The sequence below is a fragment of the Xyrauchen texanus genome, chromosome 11 (genome assembly GCF_025860055.1).
Source record: "Xyrauchen texanus isolate HMW12.3.18 chromosome 11, RBS_HiC_50CHRs, whole genome shotgun sequence".
Taxonomy (NCBI): domain Eukaryota; kingdom Metazoa; phylum Chordata; class Actinopteri; order Cypriniformes; family Catostomidae; genus Xyrauchen; species Xyrauchen texanus.
In genome coordinates, this window is record NC_068286.1 from 20561999 (window position 1) to 20588096 (window position 26098).

A 26098-nucleotide genomic window follows, 5' to 3' on the forward strand; every position below is an offset into this window, starting at 1 on the left:
TACCGGAACTCTCGAAAACAACATGCAGATTTTCCATGTGATCATGTTGGGTATCAATACCAATACTGAAACTCCATAGTAAATATAATTTTTTATTATTTATTTATTTAATTTTACAAGGGATTTCTGAGAATAAAATGAGGAATTTGTATTGCCATTTTGTTATAATATGATTATTTTTTTAGCCATTTACTGTTCTATCTTAACATTTATATGCTTAAACTGCAAACTACTTGACATTTGTTTGTGGTTATCATTATTAACAACAATAACAGAACATTATTAATGTTTTAACAAAATGTAATTTACAGTAAATAAACTTAATATAAAGTTATATAACAATATTACTATAAATAAAGAAGCATCTCACAGACCCATTAAAGAATGTTACATTTAGCTTCATCATTATAGTGTGAATTAACTAATGGAAGAAGAAATCATTGCAATCCCATGTAACTATTTGTTATTTTAAAATACCCACTTTGAAGCACATAATAGGTGTTTTAAGTTTAGAACGACATGAGGGTGAGTAAATGATTGCATCTTTTTCAGTTTTAGGTGAAATACTGTATCCCTTTTAGCTGTAAATTTTACAGTTACTCACATAAGTTTTTTTTAAGTAATCAAACCACCAATATGAATGAAATATTGTGTTACAATTAAAAAGAATGACAATAAATGTTATTCCTCTGTAAGCTATGGTTTTGTGCAGAACAGTTTTTTGTGCTGTGTGACAGTGTTATGCTTTAAAGTAGACTGCCTTCTGTCTTTGCAAAACTGTGACATTCCTGCTCCACTAAATGTGCCTTTGGCAGTTCTGAAGCATCCTGCAGTCTGCTTGGATTCTATTCAGAAGCAAATCTGCCCACTGTGTTCTCTTACTTAAGTGTCTTAACTATGGTCTAACGCTCTTATGTCATGCTTACACTGGTTAATTTACCCTGAAGAGGTTGGTAGTTTCAGAGCTTCTTTTATACAAAGAATTAATAGACAAAAAATTGTGTATTTCTTTTTTTTAAGACATCTTGACACCTTTTCAGCTAAAAACATTAAGGTCAGATGTGATTTTATTTTATTTTTTCATTAAAAATCTCAAAGCACTAAATAGAAAGCAAAAGAACAAGTAATGTTCCAACTGTAAATACTGTATTAGTTTATAGAATTGTTGCTCAAAAACTGATAATTCAGTAACCTACAATTAGTTACTTTTTCAGGCCCATTTATGGCCAATCCCACCAAAAAATTCAGTGAATGCGCTGACTGTTTGCCTGGGTTCTCTTTCTTTCATTCAGATCCCACTTTTCCACGCCATCAATCAAAAGAGTGAGGCAGCCCGCAGACTGGGAACGAGGGTGAACAATATATTTTGACCTTAAGTACCGCCCCCCCAGCTTGCCTTTTGGCACTTGCACCACACACCCGCCTCTCTCCAGCCAGAGTAGCCTCAAAATCAATAGCAGAGTGACAAAATACAAACGAGCAATGACCGCACATGCATCACAACACACAGACACGCACGCGCACACACACACACGTTGGTGCAGCTATCATTATGAGGACATAATGATTTTTATACTGTACAAACTACAGATTCTATCCCCTAACCCTAAACCTACCCCTAAACCTAACCCTCATAAAAAACTTTCTTTATTTTTACATATTCAATTGTTTTTTAAACTATTTAAATTATGGGGGACACTAGAAATGTCCTCATAAACCACATTTATAGCATAATTCCCTTGTAATTACCAGTTTGTGATCTAAAAAAAGGCCTCATAATCCACTTAAACATGCCCACATGCACACACACACGCACACACACACACACACACACACACACACACATGTTGGTACGGCTATCCTTATGATGACTCTCCATAGACAATGATTTTTATACTGTATAAACTATAGATTCTATCCCCTAACCCTACCCCTTAACCTAACCCTCACAAAAAGCTTTCTGCATTTTTACATTTTCAAAACAAACATAGTTTAGTATGATTTTTAAGCAATTTGAATTATGGGGACACTAAATATGTCCTCATGAACTATATTTATAGCATAATACCCCTGTTATTACCAGTTTGTAACCTAAAAAATTTGTAAACCACACGAACCTGCACACACACACACACACACACACACACACACACACACACACACACACACACACACACACACACACACACACACACAGAGTATGTGGAGCAGGAAGTGTTTTAAGTTAGGGATGCCATGACTCAGTGATGCTGAGAGAAAGGGAGAGTGACACGTAGAAATATTGTTATGTTTACCTTGTCTTGTTTCACCGTTGCCCTGTTTATCATTTTTGTCACTTTTGTAACTCCTTAGTTTTCCTTTTGTCCCTTGTTTAGCTCCATAGTCTCCTTGTCAGCTTTCGTGTTCACCGTTCATTGTTTGCACCTGCCCTCGTTAATTTGCCATTTGCCTCTGTTTATTCCCTTGTTATCTTGTTGGAGTTCTGTTTGTTCATTGGCCCCTTTTCCTGTGTTCATGTATTTATACCCTGGTTTTTGGTTCAGCCCTTGTCTATCGTTGAATGTTGTTAGCCTGGAATGTTTCCCCTGCCCGTGTTTCCTAGTTTTATGTTTATTTCCCGATTGAGGGTTTTTCCGTTGTTCCCGTGTTTTCCGTGTACCTGCCTTGTTTGTTTCCTTAATAAAGTTGAACTGCACTTGGAACCGCATCTCCTCGTCTGCCTTCGCTGCTCATTCATAACAAATATAAGATTCCTGGCATTAGGTCCGATGAGGCATCTAAGCTTTAATTACTATCGCACCATGTGACTCTCCATGGTGCAGTGGCCAACTCTGACTATTGTTTACTCAAAAGCACTTTTTACTGCAGCCTTGGGGGAGCTCAAAAACTCCCCCACTCCTGCCACACTCCATCTACTGTGGCAAAATTGTGTTAATTTAACCAGCGAGAATATTAACTATATTATATGAAATAACTGCCACAGACAATTCACTAGCCAGAGCCGTGACATTGTTTTAACTGATTTCCTTTCATTCCTTCTGCCCACGTTGATTTGGTTTCCTGTGATAGAATGTTTATTAAACGCATTACATAAAGAAATATATAACCGTATTATTGCTCATCAGTGGCAAACACGCATTGCTATTAGAGGAATGCATGCTGCATGTGCACAAATGAGACTTGATTCATACGTTTTAAAAACATTCTCTCCGAAAACACAGTTGAACCAGGAGGCATACATTTTTTAGTATGTTAGCTTGAAAACTTATGTTCTTTCTGTAAAGAACATTAGAAATCACACAGCAGATAAGGTACCTAAAATGCATTTACAAAGCTAAAATGTAAAATTATTTGTGTTGATTTAGTTACTTAAAGTGGTTCATTTATGATTAATAATTAATTTACAAAAGCAATAGAAATTAATATTATGCAGTTATAACAGCATACTTGCTAAATAGTGAGCATTTTACCTGACATGTTATAAATATTAATAAATACACTTATTTACTTATATTAATCACCCGAAATTTACAACTGTATAGGAGAAACGCTGTACAGAAGCTTTGTCAGTTTTGTTTTAGATCTGTATTTGTATCTGTTTATTTACTCACAATGGTGCATTTGTGTGCTTATCATCAATATCAACTCAAGTACGTCACACAAGAGACCACATGAACTCAGGACATTCGTGACGTGAACGCACATACTGCTACTGAACGGAAGCAATGGTTTATAGTTAAGAAGTATTTAAGTATTGATCTGTGATCGTTTTGCTTAAGTGATCGTTTTGCTTAAGAAGACATAACAGTTTTTCTCAATGGATTTGACACTTTTCTCCAAACTACAGTCAATGCTCTCAGCTGACAATTCACACAGCTGATGAAACGGACGTTGGCTGTTTTGCAGAACAATCCAATTTCCCTGCATAATGAAGTACTTTCAGCCTGGTCTCATAAAATATATGTTTACACTACAATATTTTTGCAATTAAAAATGTATGTGTTGTATAACAAGTTTGGCTGCAGGTTTCCAGTGAAATGTCCAGCTGGGGCACCAAATGCAAGTAAAATGGTGTCTTATTCAGATGCTGCATTAAGGTGAATTTTAGATAAAAAAACATTTTTTAACGTAAAACGTTTGCCTGAAACTAACCACTAGTGTTTAAAAAGCACATTGTATTACCTCAGCCGAGGGAAAAGGTGCTAGGTGCAAGCGATTCACCTGGTCAATCCGTCAACGTGTTACCGAGTTCTACTGGATCGGACATGAGAAAACAAGGGACGAGACTGATTCTACCCTGAGATTGTAGAATCTTGCAAAGGTATTAGGTGTTGCCCAACCCGCTACTCTGCATATTTCTGCACAGCCTGAGTGTGATAGGCCAATGAAATGGTGTCCAACACCCAATGGGAGAGCCTATGTTTGGAGACAGCATTCCCTTTCAGCTTTCCACCGAAGCAGACAAAGAGCTGCTCAGAACGTCTAAAGCTCTGCGTGTGGTCCAAGTAGGTACGCAAAGCACGTAAAGGACACAGCAGCGAAGGGGCAAGGTCTGCATCCTCCCGGGGAAGCGCTTGCAGGTTCACTACCTGGTCTCTGAAGGGCGTCGTAATAACCTTAGGCACGTAGCCTGGCCGCGGTCTAAGGATCACATGTGTGTCTGCCGGACTAAACTCCAGGCAAATGTCGCTGACAGAGAACGCTTGCAGGTCCCTGACCCTCTAGATGGAGGCGAGCGCGATCAGCAGGGTCGTTTTAAGGAGAGGGCCCGGAGTCCAACTGATTCTAGCGACTCGAAGAGGGGTCTCTGAAGGCTCGAGAGGACCACTGAGAGATCCCAGGAGGGGAACAGGCTTGGCCAGGAGGGATTTAACCTCCGGGCGCCTCTTAGGGGCCTGATAATCAAGTCATGCTTACCCAAAGACTTGCCGTCTACTGCGTCGTGGTGGGCTGCGATAGCATCTACATACACCTTCAAGGTGTATGGGGACAGCCTCCCCTCCAATCTCTCTTGCAGAAATGAGAGCACTGACCTGACTGCGCATCTTTGTGGGTCTTCGCCCCAAGAAGAACACCAATTCGTGAACAGGCGCCACTTTAGGGCGTAAAGTTGCCTTATAGAAGGGGCTCTGGCTTGGTTGATCGTGTCTACAACAGTAGATGGTAGATCAGCTAGATCTTCCGCGTCCCATCCAGGGGCCAGACGAGGAGGTTTCAGAGGTCTGGGTGCGGATGCCAGAGCGTGCCCTGTCCCTGAGAAAGAAGGTATTTCCTCAGGGGAATTTGCCAGGGAGGGGCTGTTGCGAGGAATACGAGGTCTGAGAACCAAGCCCGGGTGGGCCAATAGGAAGCCACTAGAGTGACATGTTGCTCATCCTCCCTGACCTTGCATAGCACCTGTGCAAGAAGGCTCACTGGGGGAAATGCGTACTTGTGCAGCCCCGTGGGTCAGCTGTGTGTCAGCGTGTCTGCCCCGAGGGGAGCCTCTGTTCGGGCATACCAGAGCGGGCAGTGGGAGGTCACTCGGGAGGCAAACAGGTCTACCTGAGCCTTGCCTAACCGTTCCCAAATCAGCTGGACCGACTCGGGGTGAAGCCCCCACTCTGCGAACCAATCTAGATAAAAAGTTAAAATATGTTTTTGTGTGAGCATTTTGAATGGGAGTTTGTGTAAGGCCCGGTTGAAAACTCGGTCGTAAGCCGCCAGCTTTCTTGGGTACTATGTTCGCCATGTACTGCTGAAAAGCGGACACCCGTGAAGGGGCGGGGGCCTGGCAAACTGAATTGTCGATGGTCCTGGCCAGCCAGCGAGATGGGTTGGGAAGTGAAAGCCACGCATCCAAGCTCCGTGCTAGGGGCACCAAAGGGACGATTATTTTTGACATACCCGGCTGGGCTTTGCAGCAGGGCGGAGCAGGTAGTACGGCGTCGGGAGGTGAAAGTGCGTCCCGAGGCTCTGGTGCTGAGAAAAGACTCGAAGCACTTACCTTTCTCCGCACACATGGCAGGGAGCGGTTAGTGACTGAGGAGGAGGTCCAGCGTCACCGTCCTCTAGACTCGTCAGAACTGGCCAGCCGGAGGTCAGTCGTGGCTTGTCTGGAGGCGGGGGGTCCGCGTCCAGGGGACTGTTGAGGTCTGGTGGCAGAGTGCTGTGAGAACGGCATTTGCGGGCCAGGTGACCCAGAGACAAAGTAAATCACTCTTTTATTGAGAATGTGGATACTGCGGCCACGGAGGGGTGCGGCAAATGAAAAAATTAAAATAAAGATTCTTCTTCTGGCCCTCCACCAGGGGATGGAGTGGTCTGCTTACCAGCTCTGGAGCGAGCATGTCGGTCTCTGGGAATGCCTGGGAGCCTTCTGGGTCCTCGAGGGGGTCCGTGAGAAGCGGGGCGTGTGCTTCCTGCGGGGTGCTCGACGCTGGGGCTGAGAGCTTGGCCCGGGTTGAGGCGGAGCACGTTTTCTAGCCGCAGGGGGATGCCCTCGGTGAGCAGATGGGGCTTGGCCCATGGCGGCAGGGTTGTGGTGGGGAAGGATGTATGAGATGGCCTCCATCTGCTTTTTCACAGCAGAGAACTGCTGGGCGAAGTCCTCGACGGTGTTGCCGAAGAGGCCGAACTGTCTTGTCCATCTCGCGCATCTAGACCAAGTTAAGCCACAGATGACGTTCCTGAACCACGAGTGTGGCCATCGCCTGCACGAGTGACTGCGCTGTGGCCTTCGTGGCCCTGAGGGCGAGGTCGGTCGCTGAGCGCAGTTCCTGCAGTACGTTGGGATCAGGACTACCCTCGTACAGATCTTTAAGTGCCTTGGCCTGGTGGACTTGCAGGAGGGCCATGGCATGCAGGGCAGAAGCAGCCTGTCCGGTGGCACTGTAGGCTTTAGCGGTCAATGATGATGTCATCATACAGGCCTTGGAGGGGAGTATGTGGCGGTGTTCTCGGGGCACAGGTGGATCAAAACCGCCCTATCCACCTGGGGAATCACTATGTACCCCAGGAACCAATCATCCAGCCGCGACGGCTGTGGGGAGGACGGGGGGGCTGGCGGCGGCACTGCACACAAGACAGCGCCTGTGGCCGTCTGAAGCAGAGAGCACTCTACCGCATCCAGGAACTACACAGGGGCGGAAGGGCATCTTTATAAAGACACATTCTGAATAGGACGTTCAACGCCGCTGTGCTCTTTTAGAGAGAATTACTCTTTTAGAGAAAATCACTCTTTATACGACACTCTTTTAGTATTGTGCTGTTGAAGCACCCAGGGGCAAACTGCACTGCCATGCAGAGAAGGAGAAAGCCACTGAAGTGCGTCATAGATCCAACAGCAGTAATCGCTCAGAGGTGAGAGGGAACAGGTGTGTGACTCGCAGCTCGCTGCATACAAGATCATTGGCTCCGAAGAAAATTTCTGAATGAAACAGACGCATTTCTCGCTTTATACCCGTATGTCCGGGGGCGGGACATGCAAATTCTGTCTGCCAACTTCTCATTGGACTTTTTTCATAGTTAAGAGGTATATTCGGCACTCAAGAGAGACCCCTAGTGTCGCTTCTTCGATACAACGTCGAAGTGAGTGACAGACGGGGAACTGTAATTTAACTGCTTGGGTCCTAAGGATGATGATTATGCTAACTGTGCTTTTTGGAGCTTCATAAGGTTGGATCACCATCCACATGCATTATAAGGAACTACTGAGTTGAGATATTTTTTCTATTTTTCTTCAAATGTGTTCTGCAGATAAATTCTTACACACCTGGGGTATGAGGGTGAGTAAATGATGAGGGAATTATTGTTTTTCGGTAAACTAACCGTTTAAAGGAATATTCCAGGTTCAATCCAAGTTAAACACAATAGACAGCATTTGCGCAATAATATTTATTACCACAAAAATTTATTTTGACTCATCTCTCCTTTAATTTAAAATATGTAGGTGACAGTGAGGCATTTACAATGTGAATGTGGCCAATTTTTTATCATTAACATACTTAATGTTTCAAAGGTTTACCTACAAGACATAAACAATATGTAAGTTAAAATTATTTTACTGTGATAAAATCACTTACTAACCTATTCTGTGTAAAGTTATAGCCAATTTTACAATTGTCATGATGCTGTAATTTCAACAAACCCCAAACCCTAAAATGACTGCAAAAATTACAATTTAAACAACTTAACAGCTCAAAATATATATGGGATTTAACAGAAAAATAAACATTTAAGTGGTTTTATAAAATTATAAGCTCAAATTATATCACATTTCCACCTATTAAACCCTCCAAAAATTGGCCACATTCACTTCCATTGTAAGTGCCTCACTGAAACCTCGATTTCTGCTTTTTTAAAAGAAAAGGAGGGGTCGAAATACATTTTTGTGGAAATGACCATTATGCCACAAATACTTCTGATTGAGCTTCACTTGTATTGACCCAGAATATTCCTTTAACACTCTTTATACACCCATTTTTGCAGTATTATCAGAGTCATCATAAATGTAAATTACAGAGTGTAAACACTCATACTATTGCCGCATATAGTGTATTAGCGCATTATCTCCATGAATTCTGAATGTAAACAGGACAATTTACACATTATCAACTGCATATAGGCTATTACTTTAAATCATCGAGTAGTAAAAACACTGATCCTGTGTGAATTATACTCATAGAATGAGGCATAAAGTCATTGATAACACATTTTATGTGTCATATTAATTGATGTTTTACATGTAGTCTTGAGCATCCTCTTATTTAAATGTTCCTTTAAATGCCATCCACAATGGTGTGGCAGGAGTCTGAATGTTTGCAAACAGTATGTTGGTCAGCTGTTTTGAAATCATTTCTACCTCTGAATGAAGAAATTAGATGCACTTCTATATGTGCTTGGGCATTTATCCTGATTTGTTTTACGAGGGGTTCTTATGTTGGTTTTTGTTTAGCATCTCATCTATGACAATTTTATTAAGATTTATTTATTAAGTTTCATCCCCTAACACAAACCTAAACTTAAACTAAACCATAAAGACTAACCTATGTCCCAAACACTAAACCCAACCATGATTTTAGGAAAATCTATGTTGTGTACCTCACACAACACATTGAATAAATACATATGAAATTAGTAAAATAAAGTGTTGGATAGGAGGCTAGCTACAATTTCATGCCTACATTGCATACATTTGAAACTCTGTTTCTTGATTGGCTGGTCTGTATGGAAATAATATTTGTATCATTTGTAACTATTTTGCCATCTCGAATGAATTGTCATGAGACTACGTCTATAATCTAATTCTGCATCATAAAGGCATGTTATTTGGTCAAGACAAATCCTAAATATTTATTCACATTTTTTTTTCACATGAACACAGACTCTCATGACCACAAACAATTAAATTGAAAAAATACAATTAAATGAAGTGTGAAGGCTAGAGAAAGTTGCAAGAAAGAGAGCTGAAGGTGCTGTCTTTCTTGCACAAACTCAACATGTAAATATGTGGCATATATACGCCATATACATTATATCCTCAGACTCACATACACCAACACACACTCCCTGTAGAAGCTTCAACTCATATGTCCCTTTATGCCCTGAGGGAGAGAAGAGAAGGCGGGTAGAGGAGCTTTAGTGTAATCACTCATTCGGGGTCTGGTGCAAATAGCATTGAGTAGATTGTTTGCACTGAGGCACTCTCACTCTCTCTTTCTCCACTGGTGGGACACCTCCAAACATTCCCCATCAAAGTCATCCTTTACTCCAACTGCCAGAGGATGACAGGGGGACAAGCTCTTTTGTTTCTCTCTGTTTTATGTACAAGTCTGGGCCAGGCACAGTCGCCTGCAGTTATGGCTAATGGAGATCATCATGAGCTACACATTTTATTTGATTCTGGCAAAATGAATGTCCTCTTTGTAAAGGAATTTTTTGCACTTAATAATAAGTGTAATTAAATTAATCAGCAAGTTGAAGTTGTGGGGGAGGGGAGGGGGTTACATGTTTCAGGGTTATCCCTTCATTAACCCTTCAAGGTTATTTCTTCATTAACACTTATTTCTTCATTAACACATTAAGCGTTTGGGCACTGAAGACACAAGTTTGTTTGTTAAGTTTAGCAAGCAGAATTTTCACACATTAATACATTATGCAGGTCTTCAGCTGTGCAACTGTACAGGGCCTTTGTTGCCGTATTTTGCGCTTTATAATGTGCCCCACATTCTCAATTGGACACAGGTCATAACTGAAGGCAGGCCAATCTAGCACCCACACTCTGCTTACATAGCCATATACTTTTAATCAGGGCAGGATATGTTTTGGAGTTTTAAAACTCTGACTGCTTGATCTGGCAAAATGTCATGGCAAAATGTCTTTACTGTCAATTTTACCTTTTTTTCAAGGGCCACATATCTATCACATATCTACCAAAAATAGGTCATTTACTATTACAATAACTTAAGAAAACTATGCAAAGGTGCATATACAGCAACTATGAATGGTAATACTTCACAATAAGGTTTCATTCCTTAACATTAGTTAATGCAATAAGTATCATGAATAAAAAAATAACTATATATCTTTTAAAGTATTTATCCATATTAGTTAATAAAACGGCAAATACAACTTTTGATTTAAAAAATGTTAAATTTAACTAAGATTAATAAATGCTGTAATGTATTTTTCATAGTTAGTTCATGTTAACGGTTGTTAATGTTAACAAATGGAACCTTATTTTAAAGTGTTACCCTCCGAACTTCTTTAAGTTGAATGTAGCAAACATAATCCTAATAATGATGAAATATGGATGGATTTTTGACATCATATTTACAAATGTGCTGAGAGGAGTTAGCTAAATGTCGCAAAGGGGGAAGCAAATGCAGGGAAGTGAGCAGTTGTGGGGCCCATCTCTTGCCATTAGGTTTAGCTGTTTTCTGAGAGCTGTCAACAGAAGGCGCGTTGAACTGCCAAGCCTCCCTGGGACTGCTCACTCGCCCGCAGCACGCCCCAAGCTCCTCTTTGACTCAAAGTGCTCATTTCTCTTCTGTTCCCTTCATACTTGTGTTCCACTAATGCAGAGTGGGGCTGCCTCTCATTCTGTGTCACAGAGTGTGTGACTCAAAGGGGAGGAGGGTGTGTGTGTGCATGTGTTTATGGGGTTGGCATCAATAAGAGGTCTGAAGTGTGACGCGTTTGTGTATCATGTGATGTAAATCGCTGAACGCTTTTTGTGTTCCTGTGGGGTTTTAAGCGAAGTGAGTGTTCTCTGCATGAATATGACCATGTACTGCATGATAAGTGCTCAGGGTTCAAAACAACAAAAAAGTACAACAATAATACCTTGAGTTCAATGCCTGCATGTGCAGTCTGTTAATCAGGCTGCAGGGTACTTTATTGCAGATTTTACAACAATTCCTTGCGGTCCTCGAATTTGATTGGACGAGCGTTGTTTCCAAGACTGCTGGTATACAGTTCAACATTACTGGGACATTGCACTATTTGTTTCACTCAGCTTCTTCATGTTCATGGCTTTACAAATACTGGTGGATATTTTGATTCATCATTCATTTTGATTTCATTCACTGATTCACAGTTACTTTATGAAAATTATTTTATTTAGAGTATATACGCTTCCATTTTTAGAACACAAAGCCATTTTTGCTCTTGAAAGAAACTTATGCTTCCTTTCACCAATGATAAAAATCATTAATTGCCAATATTATTATGGTTTGAAATCATTGTTTTAAGTAAACATTATTTAAAAAATATTTACTCGTGATGGCAAACATACACTCTATCACCTATTCCTTACAAAAGCATTCTAAAGTGCTAATTTGGAAGCCAAGAAAATTTTCTTATAATTATAACAATTGAAAATGGTTGTGCTACCATGAAGAAATCACAATACAGTGAGGATTTTTCCACATTTACTGAGATATTGAGTTCTTACAAGTAGCTTTACACTCGCAAGTGAAATTTTGTTTTTAAAAATAGGCAAAAAGAAACACATTTCTCCTGAAATTCTAAAGGCTAATGTTTTAGAGAGATGAAGGGTATTCCAAGCATTACTGTTTTGAAAAAATCATCTCTAACCAGGATAGAGAGGGAAGTGGATGGCCCAGATGCATAACAAAAAGTCAAGTAAATAACAGTCTCTAGTTTGAGAAACAGACTCCTCACAGGTCCTAAACTAGCAGCTTCTAAATGTCAAAGACCTTCATTGCTGCCAGAGGATTCTTGGACAAACAGAACATTTTAAGAATACTACATTAATTGAATTAGATATGCCATTTGAAACATGCTAAATATCTCTATACTGTCTTTAAACTACATAATGTGCATTGTGACTGAAACACATTCCTATTTCAGGTTTATTCTCATTCACTTTTGTCCAAATATTTGGGCTATTAAGTTAACATACACTACAAAACAAATATAATGCAATAACATAGAGGAAATGTATCTTCTATGATATTTCAGAAATGATCCAGAAATGGAATGAGATTAAGCAAACTGTTATCAACTACATGCTGAACTACAACTGAATAAAATAAGGCAAAAATAAACATTTCACACAGTGTTTAGTGATACGTATGATTGTTCTGTATATGTATTATTGTATTACACTTGTAATAATAAAGTCTTAATTAACATTATGGTTATTTAACATATTAAGATTATTATTAAGTAAATGGTTGCATTTTTTTACCTCTAGTGGGTGAGACAGGGCAGGGAAGTACAGTACAGCACTGTGAGCAAGAGTGTTACCCGCTAGGACAGTTTATTTTTAACAAGAGGGGCGAACGGTTACGGAATTTAACGTGGGAGTACAATACTGAACTGGTGTTAATTGATAGAAGTGCGAGGAACTGGATGGTGGGAAAACAATTATGTTAAGAGAAAAGTGAAAAGAATATCGTAATATATGTAATTGTATCTATATCAGATATTCTTAATAAAACACTAGAATTCATTGGGTGGGCAATTTTTGCCCCCATATTTTGAATTTCTGGGATATTTTTGTTGCATTTTTGCTCTGCATCCCTTTAAATTTACGACACTATTGGCATTGTATCTTTCTAAGGTATTAAACATTTTTGTTTTAGACATATAATAGCAAGTATCCCCACATATATGTCAAACTACAATGTGTTAATGTTTTATAGTTAAAACATTGCCTACCTTAAAAACAAGTGAAGTTTGAGCGGTGGTTAAACATGTTCAGACAGTTCCCTCATACCTGAATGAACGGCTCATTTCCCAAATAAACTGAAATATGCAGAAAATCATCATATTACAGTTCTTATATAGAGACAGGGCAGAAATTCTTGGAGAAGCTAGAGAAGAGAGGACACCGATGGCAGTTTATGAGAGCTGCTGTGCTCTGCGGTCTTCCATAGTGGCACGGTTTATTTTTAAACAGATTAACTTTCTTCTTCCCAACAATTCCGAATTTTCTGAATTACTTTTTCTGCCTTTTTCTGCCCCTGTCTCCATGCCTTTTTTGGCCCCTGTCCCCAAGGAAACTCCTCTTCATACAATTCCCCCAAATAATTTGTTTTGGGGGGGGGGCTCATCCTCTCCAAGCTCCGGTGGTCGATTACCCACTGCAGTCAGCGGTAGCAACCATGGAGGTTGCATTTCCCCCGTATGCTGTGAATTATGGCAGGAACCCTGGGCCACAACCAGCGCCCACGCCTGCCACAGTATACGAGCCAGTGCACATGCCTTCCACGGTTAACGAGCCAGTGTCCATGCCTTCCACGGTTAACAAGCCAGTGCCCATGCCTGCCATGGTTAACAAGCCAATGCCTGTAGCCTCGACCATCCCAGAACCAATGCCTTTAGCATCGACCGTCCCCATAACTATGATCTCTGCTGGCCGGAAGAGGAGGAGAAGGAATAGGATACCTTCTCTCCAGTTGCTGCCAGTGCTCATGACCACAGAGGTCGTTCCCCAGTCTTTGCTTGTACTCACGACCACGGAGGTCATTCCCCGGTCTCTGCCAGACTACATCTTCGATAGTGCACTGCACTCATCACTGCCATCTGTTCCTCATCTTCATCACCTGTCTTCCATTCCCTCATTAGTTCCTTTTTGTATAAATATTCTCTAGTTTTGCCCATTCCTTTGTCAGTCCTTGAAGTGTTACGATGATTTATGTTATGATGTTTAGCTTTATTGTTTTTCTACTCCAGTGATTGTTATTAAAAGATTTAAAGTATTTACTCCTGCATCTCCACTTTTCCTCTTCCACTCCAAGAACCCAGTGTTACTCTCTCTCTCAAATGGCTTTTTACAGCTATGAGGAAGGGAGGGAGTTCCTGAGAGGTCACCTCTAAGGATGAATGCCATACAGTTACCTCAGAGACCACTCTGTATGACACATTCTTCCTTATCTTCCATTGAGTGAGATATTCACCTCAGAACCAGGCCAATTATCAGTGTTAGGTGATAGGAGGCACTGATCAAATATGGAATTTTTGGTCTGTGCTTTTCAAGGGTTGGATAAAGAATTTAAATATAATATATTTACAGTATATTAATAAGTGTGTATGTGGTCTGCTATATTCACTACCAGTTGCACAGAACATTTAGAAATCAGAGTATATTCATATTAATCAAATATGAATACGTTTTAAATTCATATGAGAGCATTTCTGACATAATGTTGATTACCACAAAAATGTATTTCAGAGTACAAACTGCAGTTTAATTAAGGAACTTTCAATGTAAGTGAGCAAAATGTTAAAATATACACTATTTTAACAGTATAGCCACAATATGTAAACATATAATCACTTAATAACCATATCTAATCTTATAAAAAGTTATATCCAATATTTCAATGTAATCTGTAATCCTGAAATCTGGTAAAATGCTGTAACACCTGAAAATTCCTTAAATTTTACATGACTAAAATCATGTAAAAACATGTATAATGTTTACATCTTAAGGCTAAACTTTTGAAACTGTGTACATTTTAACATTTATATACCAGCCCTATTCACTTCCATTGTAAGTACCTTACTGTAACTGTGATTTCTGCTTCTCTGGGTTTATATGTTACAATTATTTTTGGAAGTAATAAACATTGTGCCACAAATGATGTTGATTGAGATTAACTTGTACTGAACCCAGAGCATTCCTTTTAGGTGGTACAGTAGCTGTGTTCTGAAAAATAGTAGATGGTTTGTAATTGGATTAAGATGGTTATAATAGCTGGTTTCAAATCGTATTATCTAGTTGACCAGCTGCCATGTTCAAAAAACCAGCTTGACCACTATAAGCTGGTATGACATGGTAGCTTGTCTACCTGCTTGGACCAGATAATGCCCAGCTTGGACTAGCCAATGATTAGCTTAGACTACATGAAACCAGCTACTGTGTTTCAAAACACAGCTATTAGTTTAAACTGGATTTTACAGTAGGGGAAGAAAAGTTTTTGCTGTAAATTTAGAGAAATTAGTTGAGCTATTAATGTAATCAAAATTTTGACACTATTTCATTCACAGAGCACAATTATTTTCCCCCAAATTGTGAAGTTGTTTGTCAAATTGTCAAACTACTTCACATTTTCCACCATGGGAAACTAAATAAAACAGTGTCTAGGATGATTTGAGAGATTCACACATGTTGATCTTTTATTATTTTGCACTCCCCTGGACAATTGCATAGCCAGTAGATAAAACAATGAGATAGACACAGTGATGAGAGAAATGTTACTAAAGCTGGGGTTGATTGTCTAATTAATATGATTAAAGAAGCATATGAATTGGGGCTCAGCACACCACTCACAACTCTTTGGCTAATGGTATGATAAGCATCAAGATTAGTATCTTAAATATGAATCATTTTGTGAGGCTAAGCAGGGGCGATTCTAGGGTCAGAGCTTTAGGGGTGCTGAGCACCCAATGAGCCACCCACCCTCTTCTCACACAAAAACAAAAAATATGTCTATTGAAAAATAACTTTATCATTGGTTCAACTAACTCCAAAATCCAGATTTCTTTTTTCTTTTTTTTAGACCTTTTCAGAGCACCAGCTTAATTGTGAGAGTTCACACAGACAGCCCCCTGTAACAAACACAAAACCTTCTTCACTCAGCTGGTTTTCCTGACCGTTAACTCCATGTGCCTCCTTTTGTATCAACAGTCATCAGATTGGTTAGATTAGATTCAACTTTATTGTCATTGAACAAAGTAACAGGTACTTGAACAACAAAATGTAATTCATCTTCTGTAAATTATTTACAAAAAATGTTTCTTGAAAGGCTCTTTTTTTGTGTGCCAAACTGAGTATGAGGGTATTGAGACAGCTTTAACTGTTTAGGACCAGTGTCCTTATCCCCTAAGTCTGAACAGCTCTCTTCTGTCTCTGCTGCTTTGGCTTGGTGGTCTCTATGTTGCACTCCCTCTGTCTCTTCATTTCTTTCACTAGTCAATTCCCTCTCATCCCTTATGGACTCTCCCTGTTGTTTTCCTCCTCTATTATGAAAAAATGTGGTGTAAAATAATGTTACAAAAAGCAAATGTAATATAGGCTACTTAATGCCAATAAGTTAGTATAGGAGTATGAGTAGTTACTGTTTTGCTTGCCACTATTCACTATATGTCAATGTATTGTTGTTGTTTCCTCACCTGGTTCTTCCTGCATGCTCTCCCTTTCCCTTTCTAGGCAGGAGAGTTGAGATCAGTTTGTCATGTCACAAAAAATGTTATGGAGACCATTTACAGATTCTAAGGATATGATCAAAAGGCACACAGAGACGTGCCATTTTAAATGTCTTTATTATGATTATTATTGGACTTAGAACATTTTTTAAATCACAAATTCCTTTCACAAGAGAAGCTGTATTCTCCATTGTGTGTTTGAAATAAATAAAAAAATAAAAGCAGGGGACCATTGCCTAGATAAGTAATTTGATACAACAACAGATAGCTGGTTTGCATTATCTGTTACTTTAGATTAACACATTTCAGAAGAACAAAAAAAAAACAAAAACAAGACAGAGGTCATTATGGACTGTCCCTAGTCTCTCACCTGAATCTGTCTTTTTTTCTTTTAAAGAACTGTCGTATGTCCATTGCTCACTGGCAGGCCACACACACACACACGCACACACACGCACACAGAGAGAGAGAGAGAGAGAGAGAGAGAGAGAGAGAGAGAGAGAGAGAGAGAGAGAGAGTAATGCTAGGAGTTCAGGAGTTAAGCCTGGTTCAGGTTAAATCCTCTGTGTGTGAGGAATGAATAAATACAGCAAAAGAAAAACATTAAACTTGCTTTTATTGTCTAGTTTGATATAGTCAGCCACAACTGAAAAATAACAGATATAAATCTAGGAATGAATAACAATTCATTTAAAAAGCCACAGTGAGTGTTTTCACACATACTGGTGGTATACAGTGATATGTTTGTTTTCACTCTGGTCCAAACGCCAGGGCTTCATTTTTCCATGACGACTGACCAGAAAAGACGCATGTGATGTCATGTTACATGACTCCCGATTGTTAAAATGAGTATAAAATTAACGATAAACTTTAACAACAGAGACACACGTACGCACTACACAGGTACGCAGTTTATTTGTCGCGCTGCTGTTTTTGTTTCACGCTCTAGCGGTTAATAAACAGAACTGCATGCGTCTTGCGGAAGAACATTGTAACCGGCGCTACTTCTCTCCGTTTATGACTATGGACGAGTCACCCAGGTCCTGTGCTACTCCACAGCGGCGGCGACCCGCTGGACTAAAATAGTCAGAAAATAAACACTTATTATAGGTGTACCATGGTGATTCAGGATACTGACTCCAGTACTCACCGATATGGTTTCGGAATCGGAACAACTCTAGGTAAAAGGAAAGAAGTGTGAGACAGCTTTGGAGCAATTTAGTTGATTCACAACACTACATAACGGGTTCTCACTCTGCGTGTGTTTCGCGCTGGATGACGGTCGTGCTGAGCGGTGCAGGTACAGAGGAGAAGTAGAAGGAGAGAAGAGGATGACACCATTTGCTAAGCGGGGATGTTTTCATTTTCATCCTTAACACATACATTTTAATCCACAAACTATGGAGTATGTTTTGGACATTATTTAACCTGGTCAAAGTGGAACAAACATTTTAGAATAACAACATTTCTTACTCCAAGTTTTAGGGGTGCTGAGCTCCTTTTTAGGGGTGCTGAGCTCCTTTGAGGCTAAGAAAAGAATGGACCACCCAGGATTTTAGAAAAAGAGTATCATAGAGTATGGATGAACCAGCATTGATAATATACATATAAACTTTTTGGTCTTATTTCTTTTAACTGATACTACTATTTTTCCCTCTTTTCTTGTCTTGAGTGTTGGGGAGCCGTATTGAACTCTCAAGCACTGCTGGATGGTCGAACTATTAGAGACTGTGGGGTTTAGAGGAATCATCTTATCAGACCTGCCTTCCCCTACAGAGCAGCCAGGGAGATCCACCATTCACAGCAAAGGAGGAGAGTTACATATCACAACCGACACCCATCACAAGAGAGTGTATACCATAATGCTATGCATTGGAGGCAAAAACACCAGACTTAACTGTGGATTCAAAGGATTTGAAGGCATGCAATGCAAACTGCAGCAGCAACCAGTATAAACACCTTTGTTCTTTGTGATGTTGTACAATTGTCTGTGTATTTTAAGCCATGTCACACTGATGGGCGTTTCTTCAACTTTTGGTACTTTCAGCACTGTGAACTTCAAGAAGTAAAGTCTTGTTAATTTCATAATTTCTCACACTCTGACTAATTTGTCTACTTGTCATTTTTTTCTGAAAGTCATGACAAAAAAAAACAGTGACGTTTCCACCAAATCTGGTTTTTTTTATGTTGTTTGATAGAATTAAACAATGATAGAAACTGATGGTGATGGAAATTAATTTGTTAATAAAATGGCAAACTCCTTTGGTTTGCTGAAGCTAATTTTAATTACAAAAATTTTATGTTTCAAAAATACACAAAATGTTATTATATTTTTGCACTTTTTGCTTGTTTGCAAAATCCACCCAAAATATTTTGCTCACAGGTGATATTTACAAACATTTTTCTTAGTTCCCCGTCTGTCGCTCACTTCGACGTTGTGTCAAAGAAGCGACACTAGGGTCTCTCTTGAGTGCCGAATATGCCTCTGATCTATGAAAAAAGGCCAATGAGTAGTGTGCAGATAGTATTTGCATACCCCGCCCCCGGACATACGGGTATAAAGGCGAGGAAATACTATGAGTTCATTCAGAAATTTTCTTCGGAGCCGATGGTTGTGCATGCTGTTTGCTATGAGTCACACCTGTTCCTGTATTCCTCTGACGCTCTGCATGCTTTTGGATTTTACAGCGCATTACAGCAGCTTTCTCCTTCTCTGCACGGCAGTGCAGTTGCCCCTGGGCGCATCGACAGTGCAGTTAAAAGAGTTATTTTCTCTAAAAGAGCAAATACACAGCTGGCGTTGAAAGTCCTTTTCAGGACGCGTCTTTTTAAAAACGTGTTTCCGCCTCTGTGTAGTTTCTAGAGGCGGTTGATTTCTCCCCTCCTCTGACGGTCATAAAAGCTGCCTTGCGTGCCAGGGCTGCGATTACACGCAGGCAGCATTTTTATGAATGGTCTATGTTCTCAGTGCGAGAACATAGCCATGACAGCATTGCGGTCGCGGCTTTCTTTTGTCATGACAGAAAGCCACTTCAGCCGCCCCCCACGCCTCGCCTCTTTCCTACAGGATTGAGGCAGGCGTCGCAGGCGATGAAGGCAATTTGGGAACAATGATGGGCTCTGTTCGGCGTGTAAATCCCCTCGAACCACCCTCCTCCCCGGAACGCTTGCTGGCTTCCGTCCGAGCTCGGGATGAGCGATTTCTCTCCAATGAGTTATGTTCTCAGTGCGAGAACATAGCAGTGGCAGCATTGCGGTTGCGGCTTTCTTTTGTCATGAGAGAAAGCCACTTCAGCCGCCCCCCGCGCCTCGCCTATTTGAGCCCGGTTTTCATCTGCAATGTAATATTTTTGTGGTGCGATTACAGCTTTTGCGTGAGTGTAACAGAACCAGCTGCCGCTAATGATCTGCTCTTATTGCTGGCGCACGAGTAAGCAACCGATATTGTGGCAGGCAGACCTAAAATCTGATGTGACCAATTTCAGTTCTAGCGAGACTTTTCTAGTTTAAAGCGTTACGGAGGAAGTCAAGTCAAACTTCTTAAACAGCAGGCAGACCCGACATGCCAAACAGCACTGAGGAGGAAAAGAGCAACTCTGTGCTATGAGCCATTTTTTTTCATTACATATCCTCACCTAAATATATATATATATATATATATTAGTCCAGGGCCTTTACAATATCAGATTTGAAAAAGTTCAACTGTTCATCTAATTTTAATTTAAAAGCAGGAGAATGATCCTGCTCCTTTCACCTCAGTAAACAGAACGCAGTTAGCCTAATTGTAGCAATTGAACATAGACCTACTTTGTAGTTTGGAGGGAAGATTGGTTGGTTTATTATTTTATTTATTCAGAGTGTAATTTTGTAAATGTAATTTGTAATAGTTAAATTTTGTGTAAAAATGTGTTGATTTTGAATGGTTAATCATTTTATGGACCACTAAAGCATGCACAAAGTGGCATTGTTTTCTTTGTTGTTGCTTGTTCTTGTGATAAATGTACAAATAGCAGTGTTTCCAATTAATTACCTAGACTGTGGTGGCCCGCAACAGTTTCATAATGAACAGAAAATATTTTTACACTACATATTTACAATAACATAAAAGATCTATAGCTTTATGTTTTGCACCGTTGCTTCAGCAAAGCATCTCTCACTCCCAGTCAGCATCAGAGGAGCAAGTCCAACACAGGTAACCACTTTTGCTTCATTTCTTTGATGGCTCAAATGTATGCTCTAGTTGATTTTGTGTTTTGACCATTTGCCAAACCATGCTTTGTGAGTGTGACTTTTTTCCGTACCATCACCATTCAAATAAATAAAACCAATGTGTTTATGATTAAATTACTACTAGAGCACAAAATTGTTAACCAGAGCACAATGTTCATTATAGATTTAGCCTCTTAATTTTTCTCTCAAAGTGCCCGAGTCTCTGAAAGCCCGAGAGGACCACTGAGATATTCCAGGAGGGGAACAGTCTTGGCCAGGGAGGGTGCAGTCTCCGGGGGCTTCTAAGGAACCTGATAATCAAGTCGTGCTTACCCAAGGACTTGCCATATAATGCGTCGTGGTGGGCCACGAGGTGGAGGGGGACAGCCTGCCCTCCAGCCTCTCCTGCAGGAATGAAAGCACTGACCGAACTGCACATCTCTGCGGAAGAACACCAATTCACGAACAAGCACCAATTCACGAACAAGCACCACTTCACGGTGTATAGTTGCCTGGTGGAGGCAGCTCTGGCTTGATTGATCGTGTCTATGACTGTGAAGTGGTAGGTCACTCAGATCTTCCACGTACTGTCCAGGGCCTAGACGTTGAGTTTCCAGAGGTCTGGGTGCGGGTGCCAGAGGGTGCCTTGTCCCTGAGAAAGAAGGTCCTTCCTCAGAGGGATTATCAAGGGAGGTGCTGTCGCAAGGAGCGTAAGATCCAAGAACCAGGTCCGGGTGGGCCAATAATAAGCCACCAAAGTGACCTGTTCCTCGTCCTCCATGACCTTGCACAGCACCAGTGTAAGAAGGCTCACTGGGGGAAATGCGTACTTTTGCAGCCCCCGGGGCCAGCTGTGTGCCAACGCGTCTGTCCCGAGAGGGGCTTCTGTCATGGAGAACCAGAGCGGGCAGTTGGAGTTGTCCTGGGAGGCAAAGAGATCTATCTGTGCCATGCCAAATCAGTCCCAAATCAGCTGGACCACCTGGGGGTGGAGCCTCCACTCTCTGCTGGGCGAAACCTTTCATGACAGCGCGTCTGCCATCATATTGCGATTGCCAGGGATATGAGTGGCACGCAGCGACCGGGATCAAGACGTGCTTGCCCCGAATCAGCGGGAGAAAACTTTTGCTGGCTGTATTCCGCAGGGCAAGGAATACAGCCAGCAACTCTAGGCAGTTTATGTGCCAACGCAGCCGGGGCCCTGTCCAGGAGCCAACAGCAGCGTGCCCATTGCACACGGCACCCCAACCCTGTTGAGAGGCATCGGTGGTTAACCCAACATGTCTGGAAACCTGCTGCAGGGGGACTCCGGTCCGCAGAAAACAGAGGTCTGTCCAAGGATTGAAAGTCTGACAGCAGGAGGGGGTGAGGATGCCATATGCCCCAAGAGCCTCTGGAATTGTTTTAGAGGAGCCGATGTGCCGGGCTCGAAGAGAGTGAGGCACCTGAGCACTGACTATGTGGGTGAGGCGCGCTATCATTGAGACTGAGTCTAATTCCATGACGAGAAAATAGATGCTCTGAACTGGGGCAAGCTTGGTCTTTTCCCAGTTGACATGAAGCCCTAGACGGCTGAGGTGCCTGAGCACCTGGTCCCTGCGCATAGTAACTCTCGAGTGTGCCAGGATGAGCCAGCCATCTAGGTAATTGAAAATGCGGATGCCCACTTCCCGAAGTGGGGCAAGGGCTGCCTCTGCGACCTTGGTAAAGACACGAGGGGACAGGGACAGGCCGAAGGGGAGGACCTTGTACTGATACACCTGGCCGTCGAACGCGAAACATAGGAATGGTCGGTGTTCAGGCAAGATGGAGACGTGGAAGTACGTGTCCTTTTTTTCTACCGCCGCAAACCGGCATAAGCCTTTTGAACGGGAGTTTGTGTAAGGCCCGGTTGAGAACTCGCAAATCCAAGATTGGTCGCAACCCGCCACATTTTGGGTACAATTAAGTAAGAGCTGTAGGAACCCTTCTTCATCTCGGCTGGAGGGATGGGCTCTATCGCGTCCTTGAGAAACAGAGTCATTATCTCAGAGGTGCGTACGGAGGTGGAGCGAATACCGCTGAAACGAGGCAGGAGCTGGGCGATCTGAATTGCGTAGCCGAGTCGGATGGTCCTGGCCAACCAGCATGACGGGTTGGACAGCAAAAGTCACGCGTTCAAACTCCGAGCGAGGGGCACTAGAGGGACGATCGATTTTGACGTATCGCGTCAGGAAGCAGAAGAGCTTCCCGAGGCTTTGGTGCTGAGAAAAGACTGGGGAGTGGCTATGAGCAGACCGGATCGTGTGTCAGCCTCAGACTGGGCGAGCAGACCTGAAGGTGACAGCCAAGACGAGTCATCAGACATCAGGGAGCATCACAGCGGTGTCTGATGCTGATGACTCGTCGATGTCATCATACAATTCCAGGGGCTCAAGGGAGAATGCCGGATGGCTGCGAGGCAAGCCGCATGCAAGCTTGGATGGAAGCAAGTGAGCGTGCTGGGGGGAGGGTAATTTGTGGGGATTTACCCAGCGAAACCAAGCCTGTCGTCATCCCCAAATCACCTTCATTGCAAGCCGGGTCATCCACAATCCCATGGGAAGAAGGAGCGACGAGGGGGGCGGCTGAAGATGCTTTCTCTCGTGAGGAAAGAAAGCCGCGACCGTAACGCTGCCATGGCTATGTTCTTGCACTGATAACATAAGCCATTCATAAAAACGCTGCCTACGTGTGATCACAGCCCAGGCATGCGAGGCAGCTTTTATGACCATCAGAAGTGGAGAGAAATCGACCGCATCCAGGAACTACACAGAGGCGGAAAGCCATCTTTAAAAAGACACGTCCTGAAAAGGACGTTCAATGCCTGCTGTGCATTGCTTTTTTATGAGTGAAAATTCAAACTCTTTTAGAGAAACAAACTCTTTTAGGAGGGGAAAACACTCTTTTAGGCAGTGAAAGCGATGTCGGAGCGCCAAAGAGCGTGGACTGCACAGCGTGCAGAGAGAGAGAACGCCAGCTAGAAATGCGCCTTAAGATCCAACAGCAGTGCCTCTTGCCAGTAGAGGTGAGTGGAACAGTGGTGAACTCAGCTTGCTGTTGCACAACCGCTTGGCTCCAAAGAAAAATCTGACAGACGCACGCCGCTTCCCTTTATACCCGTATGTCCGGGGACGGGAAATGCAAATTCTGTCTGCCAATTTCACATTGGCCTTTTCTCAAGTTCAGAGGTACGTGAGGCTCCCAAGGAAGACCCCTTGTGTCACTTAATTTGACACAATATCGAGTGAGTGACAGAAGGGGAACTTCCTGTCACGTTTGTTGTTGACAACAAAAATAATTGAACTTGATGCATTTACATTTATGCATTTGGCAGACGCTTTTATTCAAAGCGACTTACAGAGCCCTTATTACAGGGACAATCCCCCCGGAGCAACCTGGAGTTAAGTGCCTTGCTCAAGGACACAATGGTGGTGGCTGTGGGGATCGAACCAGCGTCCTTCTGATTACCAGATTACCAGTTATGTGCTTAGACCACTACACCACCACCACTCCACATGCATGGCCTTATACTTGAAAACCAAGATCAAAACTATGCAAGATAAAAGGAAATGGGACCCAGAATATATTAAATATAGGTTACATTTTTACTATGGTGGGTCGCCACTTGATTTACAATGTAAAATCTGGGTCCCGAAGCAAAAAACAGTTGAGAACCACTGCCCTAATATGTTTTCATTTGAAAATACACTGACTTTCGATTGAAAACAAAATTCTAATCGACACTTGAACAGCGTTTTCCTCTGAAAATTATGTTTTCAAATGAACATTTGAGAGTGGAGCATAAGTTAAATGTAAACATGAAAACACGAGTTGCATCACATAACGAAAGAGATTAATTTATTTATTTTTTTATGTGTGCTGCCACACTGCATCACTAACTGTCATCAGTTACACTTCATTCATCAAGCAGTCTCTAAGCCATTGATATCTACAGTTTGTGCTCAATGTTGCTAAGCAACAGTAATGATACTGACCTTTTGAAATATCACTGGGATATGCTCCCTCTGGTTTGAAGACCATGAGCACCCGATTCTCAGGTAGATGAACTCATGTGTCTGATTTTCTTTTTTATAATACATTACTTAAATATTAATTTAAGTAATGTATTATAAAATACATTATTCATTATTAATACATTACTCAATACTAAATATACATACACATGGAGATGTATCTGTCTAAATTATGTACAATAAACTGAGCTGCATTAGTGCACCATGTGGTGGTGCACAAATCTTTTTGGCATGTTTGGGAAATATTTTAACCAACAATAAATGTTAATATTATATGCACAATTAATTTGCCATCATCACTTTCTTTCTTGTACTGTGCTGTTTCCAAGTAGACCTATTTATTCCTCATGTGTGAATAGTAAACCTTATTTTACATACAAATGAATAGTGCATCAAAGTCAAAGTAAAATAAAGCCCATGATAATATTCCCCTGGGTAAGCATCAAGAGCAGGTTAACCTCCTTTATATTCCATGACCCATTGTTATACTGTCCCTATGGTAAGTCTTATTGTTATTCTCCAGCATAGGTATATCTGATACGGTAAGAACAACTAAAACATCTACATGCTTTTTGGTCTCTGGAGGGCAATACACAGGAGCTTTGAATAAAAGATCACATTATTACTGCAATGTTCTGAGCATATCTGCTTGTGAAATTATACAAATATAGGTAAACACAGGCCATGAATTAGATCACACAGGTATGTTGTTTTCTTTCATTGTTTCCACCACATTACAATTACTAGTGTGCATTAAGATCAGTGTCTATGAAGTTATATCATATCATGTGTCTTTGACATATCTTAAATTAAAGCAGAACATCACCACTAATGCTAGAATAGCAGGTTAGTGGCACCAAGGAATGTTAAGCTCAAACACAGAGCCTAGGCGACTATGTTCCTAACCATTTATGCGAATGTCAAACTTGTGTTTCTCTTTTCCTCTTGGAGAGATCCAGTGACATGCAGCCTCGGTTGTATATCTCTATTCATAATTGATGGCCTGAGCCCAGACTAACACTTCAGCCCACTACACCTGTAATACAGATTCAATCCATGTCTCGGATCCAACACCATGTCTGAACTGGAACACCAAACACACTGAGCAAGATCCATCTGCCTGTGTACTGTCATACAGGTGCTGTTGCAGGTAAGTTATGTAAATAGGTTCAGTG